We start from the raw sequence: 13,880 nt of genomic DNA, 5'->3' as shown, positions 1-13,880 counted from the left end.
GTCACAGGTGTTACAGGTGTCACGGAACAGTCGGGAGTGCCATTGGCTTTTCTTTTTCCCTTTTGGATGTTAGTCATCGCTTCCTTAAGTTCTTTAAAAGACATGTCACAAGTGAATCTGGATTAGTTTTTCTCTCTCAGAACAGTTTGTGTAGATTTTAATATTTCAGTCCATGACGTGGGATCATTTATAGGTTATACGTACATTTTTTTAGTTTTAGCTTTTTGATGCTGCAACAACATTTGGGGAAAATTTGGGCAATTTTGGATGTGTGAATAATGGCACAGCATCTTTTTTCTGGATATTAATTTTTCATAAACTGTTGCATTTCCAGGGTTCTTCCACAATACCCTTGTCGTATATTCAGTTTTTCTGATAGTGTGGTAGAGACAATATCAGATGAGGTGTCATTTTTTTTCGGGTCTCCGAACATATGTCGCAAGGTACGACTTGTATGGCATTTGTGTGCGTATGTTTTTTTTTTTTTTTTTTTTTTTTTTTTTTTTTCTTTTTTAGAGAATTGCCGGGAGTTTCGGCAAATAGATCCAAGTATCTATCACATGAGAATTTGGTTTTTGCTCATGGTTGTATTTGTGGCAAGTTTGCCAGTGATTGGAGACTTGATTAAGCTTCTGGTGGCGTGTGCCGAAGTGGGTATGGGGAAGCTTTTGTTTAGTCACTTCGGGTTTGGGGTTTTGTTTTTAATGAGTTATGGCGCACTGATGATTTTTTCTAGAATTCTGTGGCAAGTTTTGGGAGTATTGATACTTCAATTTTGCTACTTTTTGCCCTTTTCAACAGAGTTATGCTAAACCAGCAGTTTACAATTTTTGCCGGTAAAATGAGCTCCTTAGGGATGTTTTTCGAGGTTATTGATTGATTGGCACAATCTTTAGTCCATTCACGAGGAACATTAGGGGTATAATATTTGCGCCATGTGGTATTTAACTTTGTTGGAGATGCTCCAGAGCCTAAGCGTATGGTGGGCAGAGCCATGTTTTAGTCTGTTGTTTCGGATTCAGTTATTCGGTTGCATTATGATTTTTTGGTGCCAATGGAAACCTTCGTGAGAGAGGATAAGTGGTAATATTTTTAAAGTGTAAGTTTCTTCTTTTTTTTTTATTACCCTGCTTGGAGGTATAACGATTTTTGGGGTACTTGGTATTTTTTTATTCCAAATATGGGTATTGATGAAATGGAGGGGAATATTTTTATTGCCTGGGTGGTGTTAATAATATGGTGGTAATGTGGGTGGTTTTTATAATGTTATTGTTGGTTTTTGTGCTGAGTCACGTTTCCCTTAACTGCAAGTGAATTATGCTTATGATGCTTATGATTGATTGTTCAGTTCTCGAGACGAGTATTTTCTTCTTTTCGATACTAGTTGACGTCAGCGAAAAGCTTTTGTGACTACTGTATCTATAAACTGTGGGGATATTGAGAGTACTGGAGGTGGAATTGTCTTTTATTAGTTTGGTGATTGATAACATGTCTTTCTCTTTTGATGCTAGATAGTGGATTTTCAGGACTCTTGTTTTGATTGGTCTTCGGCCTAAGTTTGGTTTATATTTGCCGTTTTCTGTGGTTGAGCTGTAATAATTCAGTTCTTGAGATTTGGGGAAGCACGTTCTGCATTATGCTGCTGTTCAATTTTTTTTTTTTTTTTTTTTTTTTTTTTTTGAAGGCCGATATGATGGTAATATTTCAGTGTTTGGCCGTCTTGCTGCAGATATGAGTCAGTATGCAGGTTTTTTTCTAAGTTGATGCACATATCTAAGCGGGCAATGTAACAGTTGAAATGGAGCTACTATGAGATTCAGAGCCTTTGTCCCGGTATTTTTCCGGAATAACTTTTTTTCTGTGCATTTGACAAAGATATTACTTAGCCATAGTATACATTACATCCCTACCTAATTTTTGGCAGCATTCATTATTACTCGTAATAGAAAAAAGTATATTCATAGGAGTAAAATAAAGCAGCCGAAGCCACTGGCGGAACACTAGTGTATGGGTTCACAGTTATATGTGACGTAAGCATGTGACATCCTGACCCCTCCCACAAGATGATGATGGACAAACAGCTATCTCTGATATTCTGAATGAATATTCGTACCTTGTCAAGGCTTCATGAACGACGGCTATCATAAGTCATTTTCCCAGTGCTTGGCTTCAAGTCTAAATTCTACGTATAATCCAGTTTAATCCTATGCAATTGTCTATTTATTACAATGATCATCATCGTCATATTAGAAAAATATCAAAGGAGTTGCGAGGAATGCCAAAGTTTTCTTTACATTGTTAATTTATTTTTAATTGCGTAATTTTTTAATGGTGAAATAGTGATAACAAGTAATTTCTCGGATTACATGTGGAAACCCTTTTCTTCAAGGATTCCAACACTTGACCTCATGGCATAAATCCTATATAAATTACTACTACTACTACTACTATTACTACTACTACTACTACTACTACAAAGTATAAACAAGGAGTTTTTAGTTGTATTTCATTGTTGCTAGAGGTGGAGACTTTTACACGAATAGCCAATTATCTACCGAGGAGGAGGCAAGTTAATGACGTCATAAGTTACGTCATTATACCTTTGAAATCCATTCATCTGATTTGCTGGCGATGTCTACAAGAAGTCGGTGTTTCTCTTATATTTACCAGAATTGTGCAACTTTCGTAATACAGAATATAGTAAAAGATTAAGTAGGGATGTAAGATATTCTGTGACAAAGTGTCACCTTTGTCATGTACGTTGTATAAAATTTTATTCCGGAAAAACACCGGTCAATCTGCGCTGAATCTCATAGTAGTTTATATTTTTGTTCTGTTTGCGCGAAATGTGGTTTTGGTCCTGACTTATAGTTTTAATTTCGTTCTCTGCGCATCTGCGATGGCCTGATATGATTTTGTCAGTCTTTTGCATACCATTTGCCTTTTGGATTTGTTTTTACTTTTGCAGTATTCTGGACATTGAGTCGTTTGGCTCATAGGCACGAGAAGTTACCAAGTCAAATAATGTGCATACAGACAACGTAACTTTGCAATTGGAGGATAACGTGTTCCTGATGGTTAATATTGGGAATGGGTTCTGTTTCGTAATTTGGGGCCTAAGTTTTTTTTTATATTCTGAGTCGCTTCAGTGACGTAAGGGGAAGTGTTTGAGGTTCTTATTTTTGTGGGGTTAATGTAAATATCAGAGTCCGAGAGAACATTATATAGTATCTGTAATGGTGTTTTGTGGGGGGGGGGGGGGGGAAAGGGGTCATTACATTTTATACGTGTGAGCAATTATGAGTTTAAAATGTAAGGACAGTAGTCCATAGAGTTTTTGTGATTTTTCCGTTTTTAGCTTTTTTTGTCTCTGCGCAAACGCGACGACGCATTTGTTTTGGGTGGTTTGTGCTAAAAGTATATGGGGTATGGCGATTTCTTTTTTATTATATTGAAGAATTTAGTATTTTCCTTGCTGGGATATGGTTTTTTCTTAAACATTATTAATGGTATTTATGATTTTGTGGACTTATGAAGTTATTTATCACAGGTTATGGCCAGTTATCTTTCGGGGTATTAGAGTTGTATTGGTAAGTTCTGTTTTTTTGGTTTTAGATAGGAATTGGTTCATTGATTATGTGGTATATCCAATTTGTTTTGGTACGTTATAGTTTTTTGTATTAGTGGTGTTAGTTGGACAACGTTCAGTTAGTATTTCTTGGAATTTTGAGATCATTATTTGACAGGTGTATGTTTAGGGTTCAGACCTTTTTAATTGACCAGTGACCTGACTCACGTACATACTTAAAGCACCATAAAGCACCAATTCCCTATGCCAGCAAGAAGTTCTTCAGCTACCTTTTTTGGGAATTCGCGAGGCAACATGTCATCATGCAAAAGAATCTACGAGTCTACGAGGATTTACGACACCTTTGGGACGATAATGGCCGTGGTACCGGGAGACGTGCTGTAGCACACACCACACACACACACACCAGGGCCTGATTAAGGGTGGGGGAAGGCCTGGGCCCCGGGCCACCCACCAATAGGGGGCCTCCCACCAATAAAAACAATATATTTTAATTTAATAAGGTTAGTATTGTAATCGGGCAGTTATATTACCCATACTAGCCAAAATTAACATTTTATTATTAAAATTGACAATGACATGATGCTCGTACATACGAATGTTACGAATATTTGTGTCACTATGGTTGTAAGTTGCGTTTCAAAATAACATACCTCATTATTCTCTGTATTACGGCCAAATCAAGTTTCTAAGACGTGTCATAGTTAGAATATCACCTAACTCGTTAAGCTATATGTCTCACGCGAAATAAAAGCTTAATTATAACAACGGGTTACGCTAGTCACGCTTACGGTTCCCTAGTGTTCAGATGAAATGTTCGAAAATTTAGCCTTCGGCTACAATGTTAAAAGTTTCCAAGAGTAAAAAGAAATTATATATTTTAACTTGTAACAGATAGTAATTACATCTTTCCTCTTCTCAAACATTAATCACAATTGCTTAGCCAATAAAGTAGGAAGTGAGATTTAAGCCAAAGTTGTGATGGAGTAAATAGTTACACGCTCTGAAACCCTCCCTCTCTTCCTCCCCTCCAGTGCTGTCAGCGCTTGAAAATTTCTTCAAGATCTTGGAAAATTAATCATGATCTTGAAAGCTTGAAAAAACAAAAGTCAAAATCCCAGAAAACTTGAAAAATCTATACCGAATAATATAAAATTCCTTTAAAATGAAAGAGAGAGAGAGAGAGAGAGAGAGAGAGAGAGAGAGAGCTTCTGACGCGTTGCGTACAATACACGTAACACATCACAGCTGACAAACAAACAACACTTCTGCAGCTGCTCCTCTGTTCTGTGCTTCTGTTCTTCAGTGAGTTCAGTCTCTGCTTTGCTTTGCTTTTGAGTGGCATTGGAGTTAGGCTGAGTGTGCCATCAAAGGTGTATAGTGTTGAGTTATTTACCCTATGAGAATGGTAAAAATTGCCACAGTGAAAGGGATGTAGCTACTTGTAAATAAATCAGCAAAATAATTATTGTTTAGCTTCCAAAAGACTAGAAACTGATCAAGGTTATTAGAAATAAATAGGTTGGTTAGGTTGATTTACCTGGTTAGCTATTTTTTTTGCACATTATACTAGTCTTTTGGTCAAGGTAACTAACTAATAGTTATATAAGTGTAGCACATATTTAAAGGTAAGCCAGTAAACTTTTGATAATGCAGGAACAGATCAAGCAGATGAAAATAGTAACTTGTAGTGGCGCTGTTATCAATTGTATTTAGATTCATATTCATGTTAATACCATCATCCTTTTTCAACTGTAAATTTTGATTATTGCTCATCTGTAAATTTCCATTTCGTACTCGCCCATCACCCATTTAATGTAATTTATATAATGACGCCACCATAGGCTTGTTTCGTCACAATCAGCTGATTGATGATGAAACGACCTTGCCACGTTGTTTGTTTTGTATTAATCTTTTGTAAATATATTTATCTATTGTTTTTTCTTGAATTTTAGGAATCTAAATTTGATAGGACTATTTTAATGCCTTAGATAATCTTATTTATGCACATGTAACCTTCTGATCTATTTATATATTTTTAAATAACTTTAACCACTGATATATTAACAACTTATATATAACCAAATAACTTTAACCTCAGAAGGACATTTAATTACAGTGCAAGTATTACACTCACTACCTCGGGTATTACTCTCATAATTAAAGTATAAATAATATCCAATTTAATTTGTTCTTTCTAGTCAAATAAATTTAAGTTCAAGTTAATATTCATTTCTCATTTATACCTTATATGTTCTTCTGCCTGAGATATCCTTATAGATCCCCAGGCAGGTGGCAGCATACCTGCAGTTCATTAATCTCTTCAGTATCAAAAGTCTTTCATCACACTGGCTGACTTAGCGGTGGTATTTTTTTTTTTTTCTCATCTATGATGCCTATTAAAAAATTCTATCATTGCAGTGGTGGCTAGCGGTGGTATATTTTTAACTCAATTACCCCTAGTCAAAAAAATCATGCATTACAGTGAGGTCGTCTTTTATTTTGTATTTTTGTTTCTTGCTGTTTTTTGTCATTCACTATTTAGTGCAATCAGGTATTCCAAACCTATTACTAGCCTGGAAGTCATATGGAGCATGGACGAATTACGAAATTTGTGAATTTTTAGAAATTAGGAAAGTTTTTTTTTTAAATCCATGATTTAGGCAATAGGCATTAGGCAATCAATTGATTATTCGAACTGTCAAAAGTTTTTTTTTTTAATTAGGTTAGATTTTCAATTTTATGGTGAGTATGGTCAATTCATATATTTTCACATCACAATTTAATAGCAGCATGGACAATCGAGGAGACAGACATAGGCACCGCAAAAGAAATTGGGGTCTAGGGCTTCAAAAAGACGTAAAGCAAAGGAAGCAAAAACAAAATCAGCAGAAGAAATGGGAAAATTAGAAAATTGGACCAGTTCTTCACTGTTCAACCTCAACCAAGACAAATGTCAGGAATGAGTCCTGAGATTGCAGAACCTGATCAATCTGCGGAAATGGATAACCAACCCACTGCTGCTGACAAAGAAAATGCAGAAATAGTAATGGGTGCAGCTGAAGAAGATAAAGAAATGGAGGCTGATAGTGACACATGCCTTTCAGAAGGTGAAGTTGAGGGCCCACCAGGGGGCAATGACATTGGACTTTGGCCATTCATTATCTCGGAGCAGATACGTGAATACTGGCTGAAAAGGTGTGTATCAACAGTTCAGCACTGTGATGAAAGATTGTTCTCCGCACACTTGAAGCAGCAACCTAAAAAGGATTGCAATCCAAGAATGTGTACGCTTGGGTTCTTTCGCCGTCAAAATCATAATGGGGAAGTCATAACAAGGAACTGGTTATGCTTCTCTCCCTCAAAGGGATGTCTTTACTGCTTTACGTGCAGATTAATGGGCTTAAATACAGAAAAATCTGAGTCTTCTCTGCTCTCGTCTACCAGATTCTGTGACTGGAAACATTCACACGAACGTCTAAATAATCATAAGCAGTCAGCAGAATATCTGAAGGCTACAGTTGTTTTCAATAGGAGGTTAAAAGGAATTGGGCGTGTGGATACAGAAATGACACAACAGATTCAACATCTTGAACAGTATTGGAGATCACTATTGAAACAAGTAATTAGTATTATTCAATTCACTGCTGATTAGGGCTTAGCCTTTAGAGGGGACAACGAATTGGTTGGTTCACCTAGAAATGGAAACTTTTTAGGTATTCTTGAACTTATTTCCCAGTACAATGACTTTCTTGCACATCATATCAAAACTGAAGCCAATCGTGGAAAGGGTCACAAACATTATTTGTCATCTACAATAATGGAAGAAGTTATCAGTATAATGGGTGAACAACTCCTCAGGGAAATTATTTCTAGAGTAATGAAGTCAAAATACTACTCAATCTCTTTGGAATCCACACCTGATGCAGCCCACATGGAGAAAGATAGACCTGTGGAACGCTTTGTAACCTTTATGGTAAAAAAGGGCATGGTGCTGAAAATATGTTCAATGCTTTGATGGAATTTTTGAACACACATGACCTAGACCTTGGAAACTGCCATGGACAAAGCTACGTGAATGCATCAGCAATGAATGGTAAATACAATGGTCTTCAAGCCAAAGGGAGAGTAGAAAACAGTCTTGCATCCTGAATTCCTTGTGCAGCACATTCACTTAACCTGGTTGGTAAAAATGCTGTAGAATGCTGCTCAAGTGCTGTACATTTCTTTAACTTCCTTGAAGAGCTGTTTGTCATCTTCACAATTTCAATCCATCAGTATCAACTTCTGGATGAGGTTTTAAAGAATAATGATTCATCATTGACTCTCAAACGTGTCACAATAACGCGCTGATCCTGCAGAGCTGATGCAACTAAGGCTCTTAAGCATGATTATGACCAGAATAAGGAGGTACTTAAACATATTGTTGATGGCATTGAAGAAAAAAGATGTGTACGCTGTGAAGCAGAAGGACTGTTAAAACAGATGAATCAGCTTGAAACAGGAATTTACACCAAATTCTGGAATTATATTTTGCAAAGAACAGCTGCAACTGATAAAACTCTACAACACGCAAAACTTGATCTAAATACTGCTGTGGCATCACTGACTAGCTTGAAAGACTAGTTGCATCAAAGCGTGACTCCTTCCACACTTATGAAAAAGAAGGTGAACAGCTGTCTCAGTCTGGTTCAGCATACTATAAGCAGACAGAATCTCTGCAGAAGCGCCGCAATGTCCGTCTTAGCCCATTGGATTATGGACATGCAGAAGTACAGCTCATCCCTTCTCAAACATACAGAACACAAACTTTCTTGCCTGTCATTTATCAGTTTATCTCTTCTCCCGACCAATGTCTGGAAGCATACAAACAGATATCAAGTTAATTTAGTTTTTTTAGACATCTGCAAAAGCTTTCTTCAGACGAACTTCACGACACAGAAGAGCAACTTGTCAGGGCATATCCAGATGACTTGGATATTACATTTAAAGAGGAACTGTGCCAGTTTGTAACATTTGCTAATATATTCACAGACGAGGAGCCAACAGATATCAGCACTGAGCTTTTCCTGTACAGACTTATATTGGACAACGGTGTGGAGGACACTTTCCCAAACATAGAGATAGCTCTACAAATATATCTTGTTTTTATGGTGTCGAACGGCAGTGGGGAGCGATCTTTTTCATAGCTGAAATTAATTGAAAACAGATTACGGACACCCATGAAACAGAAACGTCTGGTAAATCTGACTATAATGAGCCTCAAGTCAGGCATACTGCGTGAACTGGACTTCAACGAAATCATCAGTGAATTTGCAATAAAAAAAATCAAGAAAAGTGTCGAGATAGTAATCCTGGCTATACATATAACTCCATAAGAAAGAATGAGCTATTATAATTATGTGTTAGTTACATTATTATTTTTATATAAATAATTGTAACTGTATATGTGTAAAAAAAATATGGTATGAACAACTTATGCTCATTTTATTTTGTTTATGCATATTAATAACATCAGAAGAATAGCTCCACTGTAGTATTTCCTAAATAAAACTGTACCACTAATATATTAGTATTACTGTATTTTGGCTACTAGATTGATTAGCCTAAAGTTTGTAGTGAATGCAATAGGAGTTGGGAAGCAGGGCCTCCCACCAGAGTGGGCCCCAGGCCTCCCACCAGAGTTGGCGCCAGGCCTCCACCAGAGTGGGCCCCCGGCCTCCCACCAGCTTAATCCGGCCATGACACACACACACTCACACATACACACGCACAGGAACGTCGAAGACTGGAAAATATGCGCTCTGCAGTGAACTGTTATTATAGCCCGGATACAATATATTCAAAGTTATCTTATTTTATATGATAGACCTCGTGCTGCCAAAGACATACAGTTGTTTTTAACATGTGCCGGCCAGTGTCTGTTTTTTTTATTTCATTTCAACTGAGGCTGAATGAGGACATTCAGAGGTGGTGGTCGAGCTTCTATTATATTTCTAAATTGCTTCTTTTGTTGACCGATGGTTGATAAGTGGATGTGATGAGCAGTGACATTCATTGAAACGATAGATATAATAATTTTGACTCCCATGGAAACAAGCGGGGTCTTAAAATGATAGATTCAGCGTTAGCTCCCTAGGAGACAAAGCGAGCTCCGGAAATGTTGACGCATCACTTGGGGTGGGGTGATTTGGGGAGGCTGCTGCCTCAACAGAGACAGATCACGTCTTATGTCCGTGCATGAGCAAAAGCAATAATTTAGTTTTTGGTAGATTTTATGGGTGTGATAATGAGCTTTATATGACGTCACACATCTGTTCTAGTGCAATGAACTTTTGATGAATCAGTGACGTCATATCGAGGTGAGTGTCTTGTGAGAAAGTTCGTGCTTGTGTACGTAAGAGTTGTTTCCCCTACATAATGGGAAGGTAAAATAACTAAGTCGTAGAAGCAACCAAATGGGAGAAGCAGCCTGGTTTTAGGATGGCCATGTACAGTTGTATTTTAGTTATGTGTTAGTGCTCACAGCTGAAATGGGTAAGGATACTTTTAAGGCCAATTGTGGCTTTGTCTTTTTTGTATTTTAAACTTTTATTTCAGAGATGTCCTTTTACATATGACTTTTTGATTTATGTCATTTTGGGTTATTTGCAATTTATTTATCTTTCTCTTTTTTAACAGGCGTTTCTGCAACTTCAGTGGGAACTTATCTGATAGTTCCATCGTAATGTTGTTGGGAGACTATGACTTTTTTTATTATCCATCTTATGGCTGATGTCTAATTATTGTAGAGAAAGAGGTAGATGGGTTTGGTCCGATCCCCAGGGTTATTTGGGTTTACTGTTTGAATAACAGTGGTGCATTATTTGGATTTTTAGTTTAGATTTATTCAGTTGAACATTTAGTTCTTTAAGAATTTGATTTATTTAGTTGATCATTTTATTCTTAAATAAATGTATTTTTGTAACGAGTCTGATCTAGCTACCTTAATTAATTATGTGAGCTGGATTGGTTGAGAGAGAGAGAGAGAGAGAGAGAGGAGAGTGCGAGAGGAGTAGAGGAGAGCGAGATGAGACAGAGAGAGACGAGAGAAGAGAGAAGGGGAAGGAAGGGGGAGAGAGAGAGAGAGAGAGAGAGAGAGAGAGAGAGAGAGAGAGAGAGAGAGATAGTCACTCAGTGCCTCGCTCTTGTTCACGTTACCAAAATTATGGTCCTGAAAGGGTAAGTCACTGTCCCTTTAGGAACTTTTAGAATATATAAGATCGTTTTGTTTTGAGTGTGGTTAATATACTTTATATATATGCATTCCATTTATACCTATCTATATGGAAAATGTCTTTTATACAAAAATTATATGGATTGTATTAAGATCATCATCACAACATTTTGTTTTGATCTATTTTACCCATTTCCTTTTTCTTTCTCATTTTTTTTTAATAAGTTACAGAATCTAATATGGAGTTCTACTTCATTTTTACAGAAAATTCTGTTAATTCATGATTTAGGAACCAGTAACACTTTATTGCCAGTTCTCTCAAAATTACATCTGGAATTTTTGTAAAGACAGTATATTCCTGAGATAATCAATTACTTGTACCGTGGTCTCCGTATGTAGAAGATATTTTGATTGTAATAATCAAAGACACAGATGTAAGTAATATCTTGATTCAAGTGAACAGGTATGTTTATTAGACTCACGTTTTTTATACTATGGTACTAGATGTGAACTTTTACAGCATAAATTTGATATATAAAGGACTCATATAACATTAAAATTTTGTTACATGTCCTCATTATGAATATCTTTGAATTCTATTCAATGTTTCTGCGAGAAATGGTGTTAATCATGAAACTCTTTCATGGTGAACTACAGAACTCCAGAATAATAGTTAATGGGTTGTTTTATTCAGCTTACATTATGAATCTCTGCATTAATAAAGATGTGAAGATATTTCTTTATGCAAATTACCAGAAATAAAGAAAGACAGTGGAAAACCTTATTCCTTTGTTTTGAGAATGTTCAATATTGAGAACATTCAGTAATTTTTTATAGCAACAAGGTTGTCAACAAAATGCTTACCAGAAGGAATCTTTACAATCTTTACAATATTCCATATATTAATTCATTTTATTTAGGCCAGATGATTACATGTCAGAACATACAAACACAAATATTCATTTTGAACTGGACATAAGAATATTTGTTTTAACATCAAGCTGAAACAGAACGAACCACTGATTGCGAGTAGATAGATAAATAGATAGATAGAAAACGACAGACACGTAATTTAAAAATCATAAAAAATGAAGTTAGACACACTAAGTGGTCAAATTACCAAACCTCCTGTGAATCGATGTTGAAAGGCTGGGTGAGACCACTTTCTATCTCTCGGTCGCCTTTCCCTCACTTCAGAATAAGGAGGCAATTAGATTCCGTTTTAATGAGACGGGTGTAAGGCATTGTGAGCCATTAAGACTTGAGTGTATCCCTCCGAATATCAAAACAGCCTGAATGATGGCCTGGCGCGCAAGGACCTGTTGATGTCAAGAACTATTCATTATATATCTTCCCTTTGATCAAAGTAAATGCTCGTCTGGCATTTCTTGTCTGTCAACATCGTTTGTGGAACTTTTGTTTTAAATTGGTTTTAACTCTCTTTTTCAGTGCCTAGATGCTTTTTGTAGGTATAAATTTTGCTAAGTCAAAGCTGCTTAGCCTCTAAATTATTTTCTTGTTTTCCAGCATATAGTTCATTTAATGCGATTCTCTATTTACTTTGTGAACTTCTCACAAAGCAATAGCACTGTTAAGATCTTAGGTTTTTCGCCAGTGAGACCTTGCTGCTGGTGGCTAATATTTCGCTGACATAAGGAGAGTCCTTTTTAGGTAAATGATGAAATTAGCCCAAGTGGCTTATATTTGTGACGGCCGTCCATCATTAGCATGTTACCTTCCACTCCTTGTGCTCCTCAGAATTCACTTTCTTCTTATTACTATTCTTCTAATACCGAGAATTCTTCTTGTTTTACGAGCCCTCTTAGTTTCTTCTTGCTCATCAAAATCACTTTCTATCATCATCCATTTTCCTTTCCCTTTCATTTAGTCCTAGGATTAATAAAAGTATTCAGTAGTATGAATAGTTGATTATCAAATGCAAAATTGAAATGTGTAGACCTTTATATTAGAAACAACCACATTTCCTATTTGAAATATTCAGTCTAATGCTATATGTAAATATTATACGGTTCTTCAAGGCAATGAAAGTGTTCACTGCCTCCAATTTGATATTGCTAAATAACGATAGTCGTTCTCTCTCCCTCATTTTATTTTTGAATCAGATAATTTAAAAAAAGAGAGGTGCATGCAAATTTCAAGACATGAAATCCCAATGGAAAACTAAATTTATGATTTTGTACTTCCTATATCTAAAGTAAACGTTCATCTCCACGTTTTAGTTCATCTTGATACATCCCCCATGTGTAGTAATATGCCACTGAATTAATATATGTTTGAAGAAAATTTAGATTCAGTAACACATCTCCTTGGTCATATAGAAAATATACCTTATGCAAGGTCAGTGGTCTATTGAGGACATCCCAAAGCAACTATGAATGGGACAAAAGCCCAACTTTTACTGCCACCGAGGATGATCATAGAATTCAAGTATGACTGTAGTTGTGTTTTACTCTAAATACTACGTTTCGTTTACAGTCCTTATGTGAGTCTAAGCTCCACTTTTAGTAGAATTACTTTAGCTGGGTGAAGAGGAGGGATCTGTTTTTGGTAGTCCATACCAACAAAAGTTGGAAGATACCTGAGTAAAAAAAAAAATAATGTCATCCAAAGACTATTCTAGTTTATTGGTTAGTACAAATATAGCATTTGCAAACACTAAGAGCCTACAGTTATGTCAGACGAGAAATGCATAGCATATATCTGCTATATAAAAACTAATAACAAAACCACATTTTAATAGTGCATCATAGTTTAATTGTACAAATTTCGCGAATTCTGCCCATAACAGGGAATATTAAAAGAAATTAACATAAAAAACTGCGAAAGTTGGTTTCTGATATAGTGCAAAAGCTTATGATGTCTGCCCCCTTATGTTCAAAATGCTAATTAGGGGATATATGCTGTCTTTTCTTTATTCAGTTATGAATATCTATAAAAAAAAGTTTGGACCAATGTATTTAGTCTACTAAGGAAAACATAAATTTCCCTATCTATTGTCCAAGAACTTGCATATACCATCAATTAACTTATCTGACCCTTTTGTGTTTTGAGGTT

This window comes from Macrobrachium nipponense, chromosome 14 (genome assembly GCF_015104395.2).
Source record: "Macrobrachium nipponense isolate FS-2020 chromosome 14, ASM1510439v2, whole genome shotgun sequence".
In the NCBI taxonomy this organism is placed as follows: domain Eukaryota; kingdom Metazoa; phylum Arthropoda; class Malacostraca; order Decapoda; family Palaemonidae; genus Macrobrachium; species Macrobrachium nipponense.
Note: the sequence above shows the minus strand (reverse complement) of the source record.